This window comes from Delphinapterus leucas, chromosome 9 (assembly GCF_059928025.1).
Source record: "Delphinapterus leucas isolate spDelLeu-1000000601 "Yukka" chromosome 9, BTC_Dleu_Yukka2, whole genome shotgun sequence".
Taxonomy (NCBI): domain Eukaryota; kingdom Metazoa; phylum Chordata; class Mammalia; order Artiodactyla; family Monodontidae; genus Delphinapterus; species Delphinapterus leucas.
In genome coordinates this window covers 3962951-3968730 of record NC_143137.1, presented here as the reverse complement: position 1 = coordinate 3968730, position 5780 = coordinate 3962951, and the positions used below count along the sequence as shown (strand labels likewise).

Here is a 5780-nt window from a genome sequence, read left to right as displayed (position 1 = left end):
AAAAAAAAAAGAATAGTGTTGTGCCTGCCACTTTCCAGGCAAATCCTAATCCACGTTCCTTTAAAAGCTGCTTTTCCATTAGCTTTGTTTCACCTATTTCTTCCACTTACTTCTTAAGCCAAATCATTAGTTACAAGTATTTTTCACCTGCTGCTTGCGTGTGCTTATATATACCTACCATATATGTGTGTATATATATATATATATAATGCTTATATATATAATGTTTAATATATGAAGGCATTTTGGATAATTTACATATAATTACTGTTGCAATCGCTCAGAATTTTCTGCTTGAGTGTGGCTTGGAAACTGGCCTCTTATTCATTCTTACATGCGATTTTTTGTGAATGTAAAAAAATGGAAAGGCTTCTCAAACCGCTCCTAGCCTCTCCTTCCCGCCACTGCCCCCCAGGCGAGGACGTACAAACACACACACGACAGTGAGTTCAAGCCTGATGCGCTGATGTCGGTTGAAACAGCTCCAGTCCGGTTTTGGCGGTGGTCTGGTCCTCGGTGGAGGAAAGCCGCGGCGTGCGCAGCATCCTCTGTGCACTCTTCCCGGCGGCTTGGGTTGGTCAGCATTTGAATTTGGCCACCTTCTGCGTGCGCGCTCTCGGGAGCGCGCGTCCCTGTGTGGTCCAGGGAGCTAACCCGCGGGTGTGAAAGAGTCAACCGTCCACGAGCGCCCCGGGGGTGGTGATCAGGGAACACTGGGCGCGATCACTGGGCAACCCGCCGCTTGGGGTGGAGGTTGGGTGGGGGCTCAGAGCCGGGGTTTGGGCTCCGGGGCCAGGCAGACCCCTTGGTGCGGGGCTGGGCTGTGGGAAGAGCGTGGGATCAGGTCCGAAGAAACAAAGACGCTTTAGGGGCCGCAGCTGGGGCAGAGGCCTGGGGGGAAGGTGGAGCCTGGGAAGACAGGTGTGCGGGCGCAGAGCGGCCGGGCCAGCCGATGCCGGGAGTGCTGCTACCCAGCAAGGAACCCCATGCCGTGGACCAGCCGCGGCGGCAGATTCGGATGCAGACCCAGAGTGCAACCATGGAGACGCAACGTGTGTCCCATGGTAACCCTAAACAACATTATTTATGAGCCCTCCGCTTCACCCTGCTCGGCTTCTCCACCCTTGCAGCTGACGGTGCTAGGCGGCGCCCGACTCTGCCCGGCCTCTCCCTCCCCTCCCGGGGGCGCATACAGGAGATAGTCGCAGCAGATCCAGCGTTCACGCTGGGCGGGAGGCGGCGGCTCTACCCGCGGACATCGCGGCGGTGCCTGTTCGTAAAAACCAAGCGTGCGTGCTCTGCGCACACCCGGCCCGCGGGGAGGGGGCGTGTACCCCAGGAGAGGGTGTTTGGAGGGGCTCCCGGCTCTACACAGACCTTTCGGCGCGCCTAACCTTGATGCAGCCCGAGGCTTCCTGGTCCAGCCGGGTTCGGGCTGAACAGCCGGTGTGTGTACGCGCGCGCGCACGCACACACACACACACACACACACACACACAAGGGCACGCGCGCCCTGTCGTCGCCGCCGCCTCGCCGGGGTCCCCGCCCTTAGGGACCAGTGCGGCGCCGGCGGCACCCGGCGCTGCCCGCAGAGCATCCCCCCAGCCGGCCGCGCCGCCCAGTGCCCCCGCGTGCGCCCCGCGCGTCTCCCAGCTGTCGCTGGCGGAGCGCGGCTGGCCGGACACGCAGGCTGTCTAGCTGGCCCCGCGGCTCTCAGCCTCTTCCCCGCGCCCCCGCTCCCGGCGCCCAGTGTTTGTTGAAACAGGCTCTCACCCTGCTCTCCGGCTGTGTATTTTTCTATCTCCGCGGCGGCCGAAAAGAGTTGATTGCTATTGTGATCCGCCGGGGAGAGGAGAGGGGCAGGGTGGCGGAGGGGGAAGCCGAAGCGCTGGAAGAATTTTTTTTTTTTTTCCTGCGAAAGCCAACTCCACCCAGTCCTCGGCCGGTCCAGTCTCTACTTTAATCATCACCGAGACAATGGATTAAGTTACTCTTCTCTGGGCCAGAAGTCGGGTTCAGAGTTGGGGCAAAATGAAGGAAAAGGCGATGATTAAGACGGCTAAAATGCAAGGGAACGTGATGGTGAGTGCTGGTGAGGCGCGCGGGGGCCGGGAGGACCTGCAGGGGGGATCGGGGACGGGGGGCGAGTCCCGCACCCCCGGGAAGAACCGCGACCCCCGTGCGGAGCGCGGCGGTGCCGCCACCATTTCCCACCTGAATCCCCCCTACCCGCAGCGGCGGCCGCCCGGCTGCGAAGGATCAGGCGTTCGCTTGCAAATTACAACTTTGCAGCTCTGGGTCCCTGTGTTTTGGGCAGGTGGCTCGGTGTCTTGGGCCACGGGCGGGGTGCGCGAGGTGGGCAAGGGGAGGCGGACCGGCCCTCGCCGGCTGCGCGTCCGTCCCAGTGCGCGGCAGGCCCCCGGGAGACACGTGGAGAGCGAGGTCGCCGAGGCCAGGGGAGGACCGCGGGGCCGGGATGCCCGCGCCGGCCTCGGGGCCGCGAGTTCCCGAGCCCAGGACCTGGTAGTGTCCGCAAAGCCTGTGGCTCACTCGGGGCGGACGCCTGTCGCTCTGTTCCGGCGGCTGCCCGCGCGACCGCCGGCCGGCCGGGCGGGGCCCTGCTCCCGGGTATGACAACAACGACTCCGCCGAAAGGCCGACTCTGCCAGCGAGCGTAATAATGGCACATCGCTCCCCGAGGAGGTCCGTGCGCCGCCGGGGACCTCGGATCGGTGGGAGGCTCAGGGCGGCGGGCCAGGGGGCATTGCGCCTTGACAACTTTGCTAACTCGAGGACCCCGGCGTCCCGCGTCCCCCGCCGACCCCCTTCCGCTCCCGGGCACCGCGCCGCTTTGGCGCTCCTGCCGTCCTCATCCCGAGCCCGTGCCGGGGGCTGAGGGGGTCGAGGACGAGGAGGTTGCCATCTTGTTCTCTGGAAACTGTGTGTGTGCCTGAGCGTGTTTATTTGGCTGACGCTTTAACCCTTTCCGGGTTGCTGTGGGATGCTTCGGAGGAGGGCCCCTGTTTTCACGCTACTTGCCCGCCGGTACTTTGTTGTGAAGCAGGGGCGGGGAGGTAGGGGTTGGCGTGCGGCTCTGAAGGTACAGCTGGAAATGCAGGGACTCCTTCAGGTCCAGGGTCTGCAGCTGGTTACGAGGTGGGTTGGGTGCAGGCGATGGGGGGCGGGGAGCAGAGGTGTGTTTGGGAGAACTCAGCCGGTGAGCCATTTCGAGGTCTTGCTTTCAACAAAAAGAGACGGAAAGTGGAAAATGTATTCGAATTGAACCAGTACTCAGCCGACTTAACCACACCCACGGCAAGACACCTGTTGCCTGCCGGAGGAAGGAGTGCCATCCGCTTGGAGCTTGGCTTCTGGCCTGAGGAGCGCGGTAACCGTATTAAAGGGACTATTTTGTAGAACGCCCCCGACCCCCCTCCCCACGCAGACGACAGGCCAGTCATTCCAGAGCCTTCCTTCATCAGTCTGGGTTCTCCGAGTGGCTTACCCAATTGTCTGTGAAAATACATCTGTGTCCCTAATTTTCCCACTCCCTTTTTAGCCGTCGGGTTGTTCCGCGTAATTTCATGTATAAACAGGGCAGAAACGCATATGGAGTAATGTTTTCCAATTAAATTCCCACCCACACCCGTAATTCCTCTCATATATGGTGCCATAATGTGCTAGTAAAACTTACACATTTAGGACTGAGGGGAGAGAGAGGATTCAGATTTGTTCTCCTGTTAATAATAATGATGCTTGATTGATTCTTCACCTAAATCTATTGTCCAGTAAGTGTTTCTTCTCGTAAGTTAGATGGTACGCTGTGACATTGCAACATCTGTGTATGACATCTTCATTAAAAACTTTTAAGATCTTCCCTCCCACTGCCCGCTCTCTGCGTTCATTGCAGAAAATAAAGAGTGAGAAGAGCATTGATCTCATTTTCACTCAAACGGTGAATCAGGTTGAACTGAGTCTAGATAAGTCTACAGCCACCAGTTAGGTTTTTAGACTCATCTGTTTGTTGGCCTAAGAGAAAAATGAGACACAGACTCACTCAACTTTTCAACGTTGCATCAGTTCTTAAATTGATAATTATTACTCTGCAGTTGGGTTTGTACTTTTTCTGAAATGTCACATTCCGGCTAAATACACACAGCTTTACCTGAGTGATCATGCCGCACTTAAATCGTTGTTGGGAGACTTACTGAGCCCTAATTTTTCATCAGTTGTTTTGGAAGACTCTAGCTAATCACAGCCTCTGTTGGACTCGATGACTGGCAAATTCTTTGCACTTGCCACCTGACTGGAATTCAGGTGATACTTTACATTCCCCACGAGAGCGAGGATGACTTACTCCCATTACTGACGGTTGAGTGGCTGCATATCTGACTGCTGTGAAAAGGGGTGGAACGTGCCGTATATGCAGTGTTGGTGCATCAACAGACACACAGAGACATGGACACAGACTCCATCTCCATGCAGGGCCCTTAGAGCTCTCTGGACCCACATCTGAGGTTTGATGTGTAAAAGGGAGACGCTTGGTCCTGCCAGAGTGATGGGAGAGGTGCCACGTCCCCTTACAGCCAGGAATGGAAATTGCTTTTTATTCCAGTCTCCACTCACGTTCCCGTGTGTGACCATGTGGTCCGGACCTGTGGTCTCTTGTTCCCGAGAACTGTGACAATAGCGCGTGGCTTGTCTTCCCCCTGCTGTAATCCTTAATTGAAAAATCTATTTTCCTAAAATCTCAGTGAACGTTTTATTCCTCACATGTTGCTTTAGAAGTTTATTACTCCTGGCAGCTGATTCAGAGAAGGCAGACTCCCTGGTAAACTCTCTCATTCTGGTGTAATAAATGAGTGAAAGAAATAACACGGGTGGAATCATTCACAACTTCTATTTTCATTCCTGAGAAGAGTCTTTTTCATAAACTTTATTTCTGATATTGTGAGAACTAAGCCACGTTCCATCTGCGATTCAATACACCTAGAAAGTGACCACGATTTTTCCAGTCTCTCAGAACAGAAATTGTTTTTTCAAATCACTGTATTTTCATAAAATCTACATTTGAAAATTCATATGGCGGATGACTTGCATTCGTTTCAACCCAATCTTCCTTTATGACTGTGTTGATATCCTACTTATTAAACTGTTGTTTGAATTAAATGGGCTATTTGAGAGAGGCTTATCCTCTTGCAGTAGGTTCTAGGGTCAGTGGAAAATTTGATTATCCAGAGGATATTACTTCATGCTCAGTTCCCTCACTCTGTCCATCTGAGCGTTTCCCAGATATGGGGTTGCTTCCTGGAGACTGAGTAAAGGTTATTTAAAAAATCAGAGTCCCAGGGGGACTGCCCTATGCCCTAGGCGACAGCGTCCCGCTTCCTTGGTGTGTTTTGGTGGCTCTGCAAGCAGATGGTGGGTGAAGGAGGATGGCCAGGCCCTTGGTGACCAGAGTTGTGTCAGAGGAGGTTCAGAAAATGGAAGCTGTGGGTCAGAGGTCTGCAGGCCACAGGGATGCCTGAGAATCTTCGTGGTTGATGGGTGTTGCTTTTAGATGAAAGTTGCAGCCTGGGGATGAGTTTCTCATGTAGGGAAAGCTGATGTTTTTCCTGTGGCCACTGATGGTAGGGCTCTGATCACTGACTGGATATATCTGTGATACCATGAGCCTGGGATCTTCTGCAATCTTACTTCCCCTTCCTGTGTTGGATAGAAACCCCAGAGAGGAACCACCCACAGTGAGAGTTGGCTTTCAGGCCCTCTGGGTACTTTAC

At 55.0% G+C, this 5780-nt stretch overlaps 1 pseudogene; it reads left to right on the top strand.

The window, feature by feature from the left end:
• The first annotated feature begins 1948 nt into the window (after positions 1-1948).
• LOC149748332 (uncharacterized) lies at positions 1949-3078 on the top strand (annotated as a pseudogene).
• The last annotated feature ends 2702 nt before the right edge of the window (positions 3079-5780 follow it).